Source organism: Gallus gallus, chromosome 2 (assembly GCF_016699485.2).
Source record: "Gallus gallus isolate bGalGal1 chromosome 2, bGalGal1.mat.broiler.GRCg7b, whole genome shotgun sequence".
NCBI classification, from domain to species: domain Eukaryota; kingdom Metazoa; phylum Chordata; class Aves; order Galliformes; family Phasianidae; genus Gallus; species Gallus gallus.
The window spans coordinates 63,004,622-63,016,848 of record NC_052533.1 but is presented as its reverse complement, the minus strand read 5'-3'; positions in this window follow the sequence as shown (position 1 = coordinate 63,016,848).

The following is a 12,227-nucleotide window of genomic DNA, read 5'->3' as shown; positions in this document are numbered from 1 at the left end:
TAAAGAGAGATAACTAAGGGAAAGGGGGAAAAAAAAAAAAAACAACCCACACAACAAAAAAGCAACCAACCACCAAAACCGGGAGCCTCTGTGTGCATCTGGTGGTGCGAAGGAAAGGGCAGAAAGGATGCTGAGAAGAGCCCTGCCGCCTCCACCTGCGGCCGTTCCCAGCTGTCAGCTCCGCCGGAGCCTCTTCCCAGAGCGGCCGCCCCGCTGCGCGCAGCACCGGCAGTGCGGGACCCACGCGTGGGGGAGCAGCGGGACGGGGCGAGAGGAGAGAGACGAAGAGGAGGAGGATGAAGATGTGCTGCCGGGGGTTAGCGGGCGGGAGACCTGAGTACCTTTCTTTTGTTTCAGTGTCAAATGGTGGGCTCTGACGTGTGAGTGGAATGAAACTTTTTGGAAGTGAGATGAAAAACTCTTTGGGAGAAAAGAACAATTTTTGTTTGTTCTGCACGTGGGTCCCGTCTGCCCTTTAATATTTATTTGCCGAACCAACCACCCCAAAACAACCAAGCGAGCGAAACCGGGACGCAAAGCAGAGTGAAAATCGAGCGCAGGGTTAAAGCCGGGCGCACGCCGAGGACCGCCGCAGTCGCGCTGCTGAGGACGGTCGGATGTCCGCACGGTGTACCGCACCGCGGCGGGGACACCCCGGCCCCGCACCACCGTCCCAGCCCGGGCCACCCAGGGGGCGAACTCCTGAAGAGAGCGTCCCGATGCGCGATAAATCTGTCCTAAAGATCCATCCAGAAGAAATCCGGCTGTTATTTATTGGGACCCGGTCGCTTTTTGAGGTTTTGCTGTTGCACGTTTCATTTGCTAAACACGAGGAAACCCCACAGAGCTACAAAAGAGGTGCTGCACTCGCAGTTCGGGCATAGAAACTGCAGTATGGGTCATTCTGACTGCTCACATGTCCTCCAAAATGGCTTTTGCACCTGAACCACGGGCGGCTGTTGGGCCATCGACCCCACAGCTGCAGCTGTACCGACCGTGCCACTGAAAAATAACTTCCAAATACTAATTAAAAAGTTTTAATGTTTAAAATTCGGCTTTAATTCTTCATCAGCAAAACGATTTGGTGAAATAATCAGGAGGCGGTATGGGGTGCAGCCACACTCCAGCATTGGGTCTCTATGCAGCGTTGTGCTTGGATCGAGATTTCAAAGCCCGCGCTAAGATATGCCATAAAACCTCAGACAGCCCTCCTCCCCCAGGGATATTTATCTTACACATTTAATTGCTCAGTAAAACAAATTCTGCTTGTATGGAGAGGGTTTGGATCGGTTAATTTCAGTGCATCCGCTGTTCCGCAGCAGCTCAGTGGGTCTCTGCACCAACCAACATCCCCGGGACTTGGGATGTTTGGTTGGTGCTGTGAGGAAGCAGGAGTCAGATTTGGTGATCCTTGCGGGTCTCTTCCAATTTGGGACTCTGGGGAAGCAGAGGCTGTGCCCGGCTGTGGGCTCCCATCCGTGTGCTGAGCAGTGACACACGGACAGGAGCAGCCCTCCTTGTAACGCTGTCTCCTGGCTACACATGAGCATTCAAGAAGAAAACCAAAAGTTGTTTAAGGATAGGCCAAATCCCTGCTCTGCTGAAGCAAATAGCAGCACTCCACAAACCTGCGTGGAGCAGAATAGGGCTCCTTGGTCCTACTCTGATATCACACTGACACGGTCATTTTTCTAATGACTTCCCTCTCAATAACAATCTGCAACAAACCCTGAAGAGATGCCGTGCTATTAGTTTATCTGCCTTACAGATAAGCGAAGGGGAAGATAAGTAACTTCCCCCAGATCTGGCAGCTGGTTTGGTTCAGATCTAGGAAAGGAAACCGTAGATCCATCCCGAACTGACCAGGATTTGCTCCTTCCATTGCCAGAAAAGCAATATCCCATGAGGAGCAGCAGGTGGTCAGCACCCCTGCGAGAGGTCCCTTCCATTCATTGCCTGACAGTGCTCTCCCATACCCAGCCCTGTGCTCCCCCATACCCAGCCCTGTGCTCCCCCATGCCCAGCCCTGAACACCCACGCATGAAGCTTCCAGCTTCCCCCTCCAATGACACACTGATGCTGCATCCACCCCAATGTGGCACAGCGCATTGGAAGTAGAATTTCATTCTTTAGCGTGTTGAATAAATGACCCTAACAATTCCAAGACGTATTTATGAAACAAAGCCTGGCATTCAGCATGGCAGATTTTAAATAAAATCTACTTTGATATATCTAAGCTAACACGAGAATTGCTGTCTGCAAGGCATATATTTTAATGCGTCAAATAATTACAAAAGGGCCTATTACTGCAAAATGGCTGTTGGAGGCTCTGATGTCCGTAACAATATTAATCTGCAGAAAAATACTCTGAGTGACTTTTTCAACAAGGAGCTTCCAAGGCTGGAGCCTTTAATCCAGACCAGCTTGCGTGCAGCTGCAGCGCATTCAGCCTTTACCATCAGGTCTCGCCATTGTCCCAGCACATGCCTACACCCCACGACGCTCCGTGGCATTAAAGCACCCCTGCGTGGCTGGAGCGACTTGTCACTAAGATGTATCACTTGGCAGAGAGCAAAACAAAACAAAACAGAGAACAGAGCGTGGTCTATACCATGGCTCTGCTTTGCTCGGCTCCGTGACGCTTTGTGGTGTTTAACACCAGCTCGCTGCCGAGCCCCCACGCCGAGGTCTCCTTTCCTGAGGCTCTGGCGCCCCGGTGTGTCTCGGTTTTGAAGGGATCAGCAGCACAGCTCAGCTCAGCGCTGGGAACACCACACTTGGGCATGCGACATCTCCACGAAGACAGCCTGGAAGTGGTGGGCAACGGTTTGACTGCACACCCTGCACCCCTCCTTCAGATCCACCATTGTCCTCCTGCAGCTTCACCCAGAGCCTGGTGACAAAGAGACTCATGTTTTAAAGCAACACTTAGAATAACAGAATCGTTTGAGTTGGAAGAGACTTTAAAGACCATCTAGTCCAACTCCCCTGCAGTGAACAAGGATACCTACGGCTACATCAGGTTGCTCAGAGCCCCGTCCAGCCTCACCTTGAGTGTCTGCAGGGACGGTGCATCCACCACCTCTCTGGGCAACCTGTGCCAGTGCCTCACCACCCTTATGGTAAAAAAAAAACTTCTTCCTTATATCCAGCTTAAATTTCCCCTCTTTTAGTTTGAAACCATTTTCTCTTGTCCTATCACAGCAGACCCTGCTACAGAGTCTGTCCCCTTCTTCCTTATAGCTCCACTTTAGATAACGAACAGCCGCTCTCAGGTCTCCACGGAGCCTTCTCTTCTCCAGGCCGAACAGCCCCAGCTCTCTCAGCCTGTCCACGTAGGGGAGTTTTCCATCCTTTGCATAATTTCTTGGTCCTCCTCTGGACATGCTCCAGCAGGTCCGTGTCTCTCCTGTAGTGAGGGCTCCACACCTGGACGCAGTGCTCAAGGTGAGGCCTCACAGCACACAGCAGAGGGGCAGGGTCACCTCCCTCGACCCGGTGGCCACGCTTCTTTTAATGCAGCCCAGGATACGGCTGGCTTTCTTAGTTCGTGAGGGTTATCCTAGTCTTTTCTACATCCTTGTATCTCCCCATATATAAGTAGTACAGATTTGAGCCTAAAGAAAAGAAGTAAAAACAAAGCATTGCAACTATCATGCGTTCTTGAGGAGTCAGATTCACACAGTGGATGGGCATTACTGCACCTGTGGGAGATGCCTATCTGTATTTCTCTGTCAACGACTGTAACATAAACCCCGGTGTTCTTCAAGGGTAAAGGTGGAGGTGGAGGAAAATCAGCTAAGAAATATAAGAAAATCCTAACAATATTTGCTGTAACGTCCCATATAATTATTGGCCGAGGGTGCCCCATCCCTGGAAGTGCTCAAGGCCAGGTTGGGTGAGGCCCTGGGCAGCCTGAGCTGGTGGGTGGCTGCCCTGCCCACTGCAGGGGTGTTGGAACAATAAGTGGGCTTTAATGTTCCTTCCAACCCAAATCGGTCTCTGATTATTTATCCCTTATCTTGCAGATAAGTTGTACACAAAGGAATGAAGAGAATGGTCCCAGGACACAGGTGGGCCAGCTGGACACAGAGGAAGGAGACCAACCAAGACAGCCTGAGTTCTGCTGAGATTTACTCTACCAGAGGCTCTGATATCAGTGGGCTATGCTGAACAGAGCCCACTAAGCTTTTGCTTTCCTGCCTTCCAGCTGCTGGCACTTACTTCAAAACACGCAGGGGATGTGCGTGTCAGAGGGGCACGGTGTTTGTTTGGGACCATTCAGAAAACACATACGCTTTGCAAAGTGTCACTGGAAAAAAAACAGCATGCAAACACAGGCAGGTTATCGCTTGCCTTACAGTCAGCATCACCTGCTTTGCACTTAACCTCGCTAACCTGGAACGGCCCTCCCTGACACCTGCCTTGCCCTTCCCTGCCATTAGGCAGATGGCCCAGCTGTAGGACACGTAGCCCTGCCCTGCCTGTATGTATGGGTGGGTGGTGGTGATGCCTTTGTTCCCCACCTGGGGTGCTTAGTGCTCTTTTCACCAGCCCTTCTATGGCAGCCTCCCTTGTCACGGTCACTAAGGCTGAGGGGGAGCCATCCCAAAAGGTACTGCTCACCCACCCCTGGCTTCTTCTGCTCTCATAGTTTGTATAATACCAAGTTGCCCCATGTTGCCTCCCTCTGTGAGGCGCCCTACTGAAGTCAACCAGATTACAAATAACCCCGGAGAGGTGAGGGAGAGGCTTGCCTAGCTCAGGGGCCTTGCCTAACTCCGTGCTCCCAGGGTAGGGACTTAGGGCACTTGCACCACTGCCCACTTCACCACTGGGTATGGATATGGGCAGGTCTTAACCCCTGCCTCTTGCAACGTGCTGTGAGATGTGTTTCAAAATAAGCTGCTACTTGCTTAATCCTCCTCCAGACCTGTGGAGGAACTTGAGCTTGGCTAACAGTCCTGTGCTCGTGTGGAGCCTCCCCAGGAGGAAAATGTTTCCCCATAAACATGGCAGCCACGCTCCCAGCTGCTCCTGGGGGCACAACTGATGCGAGAACGTCCCCATCTGAGCACACCGAGGCTGTTCTGCTTGCCACCATTTGGTGCTCTTCCTTGGCAGTGGGAAAACAACTTTAGTATTATTATGATTTCGTTTCAGAAGGCAAAAGTTGATTGCAAAAGCTGGTGGTTTATCCTGTGGGCGAGTGCTGGCCAAACTCAATGCTGAGATTTTAAGCTCCAGCTTCCTATGTTAACAGGCAGCGTATTGGCTTGACCCAGTTTACAGGCAGTCGACCGGGCACAAGAACTTAGAACGGGAATGAAAAATCATCCCATAAATAGCCTGTCTGCATTTTAAACAAAATTAGCCCCACAGTGAATGGCCTCCTCTGCTGAATCACAGCATGACCGAGCCCACATTGGGAACTGAAATGAAGTCATGTGGCTGGATAAGAGCAGCATTATTAGGGTTATTATCAGGGGCTGGCTCAGGCCCAATACGCATGCAATTATTCAGTACCTTTAAGCTACAATTAGGTGTGACAGAAGCAGCCTAAGAGGCCGATGGGAGAGAGCGTTTGGCCTTTCTGGCCATGCAGCTCCCTGCACAGAGGCAGGGCTCAGAGCATGGACAGATGGCCAAGGTGCAGCTCGCTGTTCTGGTCGGAGGGATTTCTATCTCAAGCCACTCCAATGAGGAGCTGGCAGAAGAGGTTTGGTTCCCAAGCTCCGGATGCTCTGGGATGAAGCTCAGCACCTCGGGCTGTGGTTTTGCACCAGACAGTTCAATGGCAATAGCAGCCTTAGGGGATTCACACCCTATTCTCCAGCCTCACGCCTCCTTTTTTCTTCTTTTTGGGAAGAACCGCTGGATGGATTTGCTTTGGGGAGAAACGAAGGGAAAAAAGAATGCGGCCCTTTGCCTTAAGCAGATATACATCCCTGAATGTGTTTCCAATCTGGCCCACCAACCACGCAGCTGAAGGACATGGGGACAGCCAGTGCTGCTGAGAGCCAGTAGTTGGGAAACCTTGGCCTTACCTTAAGCTGATAATGAGCTTTTTGTGCCTCCTTCCACTCCTACACACCTGAAAAGCATTGCTGCTCCTCTGGGAGAGGAGGTGCAGGCAAGGTGGGCTCTGCTGGATGCAAGGCTGCCCCATGGGGAAGGAAACAGAAATCACGTCTGGAAAAGCGTGTGTGTACACACAGCACTGTACTACACACGCCTTCAGCTCCAAGTTTGTCCCCGCCAGGTTAACATACAGCTGAAAACACTTCCTCTGTACAGTGGGCGCCGACCCACCACGCACTGGGAGTGAGCTGCTGCTACACACGTGTAGCAACGTGTTAACGCACTGTAAAAGGCCGTTTGATCGGCAAGGGATTGTAGACGAGCTGAGGACAGAAAACAAGCGGTGATTCACAAATGACTCATTTCGGCGCTTCTCTCCGGTGCAGCAGTTGCAGCAGGCTCTGTGTGCACGCATTGAAACGAGCCCGGAGCAGTCCCGGAGCCCTCCCGGCCTCACCCCGCCGGGCTCACGTCTCGTCCCGCAGCAGCGAACCGCGCCGATGCTCGAGCCAACATTGCCATCCAGTGGCACCGCGGATGAATGACACGGGAGAGGCTCGGCAGCGGTTGGCTGCGTCCTGCGTGGGGATCAGTCGCTACGGGCAGCGGTAACACAGGATCGCTCAGTGCAGACAAATTTCTTCCCAGCAAGAGTGGTGGGACACTGGAATAACCTGACCAGGGAGGTGGTGGAGTCACCAACCCTGGAGGTGTTTAAAGAAAGAGTAGATGTGGCACTGAGGGGCGTGGTTAGCGGGTATGGTCAGGATGGATTGGCAACTGGACTTGATGGTCTTAGTGGTCTTTCCAAACTTAACGATTTTATGATTCTAATAAAAAATACAGGCTTTCTTTTCTAGCAAACTTAATATGTTGGTTTGGTCTGGGCTTTGGGACACATCCATCATCTGCTAGGTCTTCGTGCCTTGGCCATGCTGCCTCTTCTTGCCTGTTCCTCAGATTCAGTTGGGTTCCTCTTCCAGCCCAAAGGAGCCAATGACAGTCAGTCATGGTTGTAACTTGGGGGAGCTCGGTTTTAAGTGGTTGCATAAGAAGAGTCAAAAGGACTGATTTCCTCCTGCCAAAGCTGGGAGTACAGCACTGAGGTTACTCTGCTTCCTCTGAAAGGCATCTGTATGGCAACAGCAGACCTGGTTGGAGGAAGAGACCAAAAGCCTACCCACCTTTGTGTAGGAAGGGGGACATCAATAGGGATGGTGCACCTTTAGGCCCAATGTAATGGCATGTAAAACACCACAAATTTAATGGTTACACACAGTAGCATTGCTAGAGCTCAGTCCCCAAGCAGGTTGGATATTAAATTGATCAAAGTGGTAATGAAAGTGGGAATTATTCCATCTCAGCTGACACAAGGCAGGTGACCTTATTAAAAAATATGCCAGTGTATTTAATGGGGTAGGGCAGTTTCTTGGGGAATTAATGATTAATGTGGCTATAACTTCAGAGATCTCACAGCTAATGCCCCTGGAAAAAGTCTCTCTTCCACTAAAAGAAATGGCTGAAATTCTTGGGCTGGGACAGTCTGAATGCAGGTGCATGGATTCAGCTGAGAGGTGTCCCATGCAGGCACTGGAAGCTGAGGGCTATGGAAAAGCAAGTGAGTGGGGCAAGCAAACCCAGCACACTTCCTCGCACACTTCCAACCTCCAATCACTTGCAGTCCAGGGTCTTTCTGTGGTGGATGTGTTTGCTGTGTATTCAGGAACAGCCCTCTCTCTTATCAATATGCCCAGCTACTTGTTCAGTGCACCTCTGAGTAGAGGGAGCTTCCTGAGATTTATAGAATCATTAAGGTCGGAAAGACCACCGGGCTCATCTAGTCCAACTACCAACCCTTCATGCCCACTAACCACGTCCCTTAGTGCCACACCTATCCTTTCCTTACACACCTCCAGGGATGGGGACTCCACCACATCCCTGGGAAACCTGTGCCAGTGCCTCACAACTCTTCATGAGAAGAAATTTTTCCTAATATCCACCCTGAGCCTTGTCATCCCCAGTCTGGGAAGAAAACTCTCTAACTCCAACGCAGTATGAGAAAGCAGCATTCCTTTACTCCTCACAGTATGTACCAGGCAACGTGATAAACAAGCACACTCTCAGAGTTCAGGGTCTACATTTAAACAGTTAAGACCTATGTAGGCAGTACACTGGCATTCATATTCATTCTTTTCCACTGATATATGCTAATGTCCCTCTGGGCCTGCATGGTAGCATCTAGGTTGGTCATATGCCCACTTACTTTGTCCTCATTTTTATCCACCATCAGCTTCATCACTGAGACTTTTGGCTGACATTTAGCTGTTTTTCCCCAGGTTGGCAAATTCCCACTGCTTGTTAGGCCAGAGTGAACAACTTCTAAAACAGTATATGTGAAAATCCAAAGAAAGCGTCCTTGTACCTGGTGAAATGCAGAGATAAGTAGTTTAATATGACTCCAGTGCTTCTTGTGAAGCAGAATTAGGCTGTTCACACACCAAGCAGAGCTGAAACACAAAGTTTTAGAATTGGCACTCATTGATTCCTCTCACTAAACTAATATATTGGTCCTTAAACTAATATACTGATCCCTATTGCTAAACAAACCAGCCTGTATCAACTTCCCCTCGCACAACTTGAGGCCATTACCACTCATTCTGTTAGGAGTAAAGCATCTTTGATGCTGCTGCTTGTTGTAGGCTTGGGGAAAACAGGCCTTTCCACACATTCTTTGCAAACAAAAAGGAGTATAGCAAAAACTATCCCAAACATAAGCTAAGGGTTCAGCCAAGGAGCATTAGGAATGTGAACAACAGGCAGGAAGCTGTAAGCAAGAGAATTTGTGCCAAAGTAGAATAGGAGAGAGAATACTAGGAGAATACTAGGAGAGTTGTGAGACAGTGAAGTGGAGTTACATCTTAAATGGGATCCAGGCATGCTGCAAAAAGAAGATCCAAGAAATTGCCATTAAATAACTCGTCACAGGACTGAAAACCCATGTTGGGGTTTCAGCTGCCAGGTGTATATGGTAAGTGGCAAACCCAACAAGAAAATCCTGGTCTGGGAAAGGCAGTTTTGCTGGAAGGGACAAGACAGGAGGAGTCTGGCTGCAGAAGCTGAGAATCATAAAATCATAGAACGGTTTGGGTTGGAAGAGATCTTTAAGAAGCTAAGGAATGTGATGTTGTGCAAAACAGGAGGTTTCCAGTAGTCTTCTAACCTTCTGATAACCTCTAGTGACCCAATACAGGGAGACCAGATTGTCTCAGCTTCAGTAATACCATCAGGGGCTGCTTTGGACCTCATGGCAATTGCAGTCACTACCCTTCCCATAAGAGGGCCATAAAATGATTGTGTAAGCTGCAGAACAAGGGACAAAATGAGCACTAGCCTCCACCCAAAGCAAGGGCAAACAGAAGGGTGCTTGGGAATGTGAAGCATCTGGGAGCTGGTGGCTTTAGTTCAGTGCTGTTTTGAGTGTAAGACAGCAGATCTAGCAGAGAATTGGGAAAAAAGCATAGGAATGGATGTGATAAAGAGCCTGAAGTAGACCGGTTCTGAAGAGGGTGATACTGGTTAGTTGGTGTGGATGGCAAAGACAGTGGGGGGAAAAAAAGAGGAAGACTGTCTTCAGGTCAGAGGAATATGAAGCACCAGTCCGGGGCTTACAGTGTGAGATAACCAGCAGACCATCAGCACAGTTTGCTTTTCCCAGACTCTTGGTTATATAAAGAAGAGACCTTGGTATACAGTAAAGCCTCTGAAGGGAAAATGAGGCAAGGGAAGCTTATAAACCCAGGACACAAGCCTTAAGAAAGTGGTACTTAGGTGCAACGAAAGGGGCTGTTTTCACTTCTGGGAAGAAAACAGCAGCTGTGTGACACGGGCCAACTTTCTCTACAGTTTGACAGCCAGCCTTTGTCACTGGCCACAGAAGCATTTGCCATTTGCGGGTGGCTCATCGTGACTCACCAAGAAGCTGACAGGCTTTAGCAGCTGTGGCTGTCTCCTGTGCAGAAAGGAAATAGAGTCTAAATATCTGAACAACAGAGAAACCCAAAAAACACTCCCCAAAATTCCACCCCTCAAAGCTCATCCTTTAGCTACAGAAAACTTGCAGCTTCTGAAACAGAGCCTCATAAGTAAGGGCTTGTGCAGGAACTTTACCAAGTTTAAAGTTCTTTTTCAAGGCTTAATAAACAGGTCTGACTTGGTAAGAAAGACTCTCTAAGGGCAACAGATGCCTACCACGGACCTCTGAAAGGAAAGTCACTGGAAGAGTAAAAAGATAGAACAGGCATCCAACTGTTTTGTGTGAGAAGATATGGGAGGTGGAACACATGTCAAAAAGTAAACTGCCACAGATTTATAATTTGAGTGATTTTCCTTCATATTTAGGGTGAATCACAAAATTATTGTACAAACACTTTTTCCCTCCCGAGTGCTCCTGGACTATTTTGAGGTTACCAAAGCTGGTAACTGGAAGAGATGACCAACATATTTCTAAGTGATGTCAGAGTTTCTTTGTTAGTGTGTTCATACAGCTACTGGTTGTGATAGGATCTCCAGGCCAGCTACAGCCAAGCTGGGTGATACAGTAATAGAGGCAATCAGAGGAAATAGAGAACGAAAGGAGCTAGAAAATCACCAGGTCTGGACCAGTATGACCTGTAAAGCAGCTGAAAAATCTATGCCTAACCTGCTCCTCAAAACCATCAAAAGTAAATTCCAGCCTCTTCAGACCATCTAATCTACATTCACCTGTTTAGCACTACAAAGCTTCCCTAATGTCTGATCTTCACCTCTACTGATGCCATCTATGCTGATTAGTTCTTCTATCTGCAGAGAATGCGGAGAATCATAAAATCATTTGAGTTGGAAGGGACCCTGAAAGGCCATCTAGTCCAACCCCCCTGCAATGAACAGGGACACCACAGCTACATCAGGTTGCTCAGAGCCCTTTCCAGCCTCACCTTGAATGTCTCCAGGGATGGGGCATCCACCATCTCTCTGGGCAACCTGTGCCCGTGCCTCAGCACTCATCATAAAAAGCTTTTTCCTTATATCCAATCTAAATTTCCCCTCTTTTAGTTTGAAATCATTTTCTCTTGTCCTATCACAACAGACCTTGCTAAAGGGTCTGTCCCCTTCTTCCTTATAGCTCCACTTTAGATAATGCAAGGCCGCTCTCAGGTCTCTGCGGAGCCTTCTCTTCTCCAGGCTGAACAGCCCCAGCTCTCTCAGCCTGTCACAATCAGCTGCTCCCTTTCATACCTGCATTAGGCTTTGCTTCTAATTTTATATATATATATATATATAATGTTCAAAGACTTTCTAGTTTTTCTGTGTTTTTTTTTCCACTAGATAACCATATATTATTTCAGTCACTCCTCGCAGATATTTTCCAGATCTTCATGGACTTTCTGCTCGTTTCACACCCAGCAACAAGTTGCAGAGCCAGAACTATAAGCGATGCAGGCAGCAGGCTGTGGGCGGCTGTGCTTTGCAGAGCAGCTTGCTCACAGCCTGCAGGTGGAGTCGCGTTCTTCCCGTGACTCCCAGCTGGTGCAGACAGCTGAGGCTTGTCACTGTGCTTCAGGGAATTAATTTTGCCCCAGTAACCCTGGCCTGTGACTGGCTTCGGATCGCAAGCATAAGTGGTACTGCTCAGTAGATGACAAAATCTGAAAGTCCCAGTGGTCCGGCTTGATGCTCCCAGAGGTTTATGTTTGTAAAGGTAGCAAACACCCAAATGTTTGCAAAATCCATTGTGAGCCATCTTTGGGCGCTCCTCTAGTGCAAATAATAGCTGCATGAGTGCATTAGGGCTCTGCTGTACACTGTTATGTACACTCATCTGCATTAAGAAACAGCCTTACCTCCACGCTTCGTCACTACCATTATCATCTATAAAATGCAGTTGTATTTAACAAAAGAACACCAATTTCTCCATCACAGCTAGCCTGTTCTCTATTGGAGCATGTTTAATTACGGCTTGCTTTTCCTGCACAAGAGGATAGATGAACAAGGAGGAGGACGCAGCGCTGCTGCTCCTGAGCAGCTGGTGAGGGGTGGTTTTTCACACAGGTAAGTACAGGTCCCTGTTGGAAATTAATTGGAAAAGGGAGCAGAAAAGCACTCTGCGT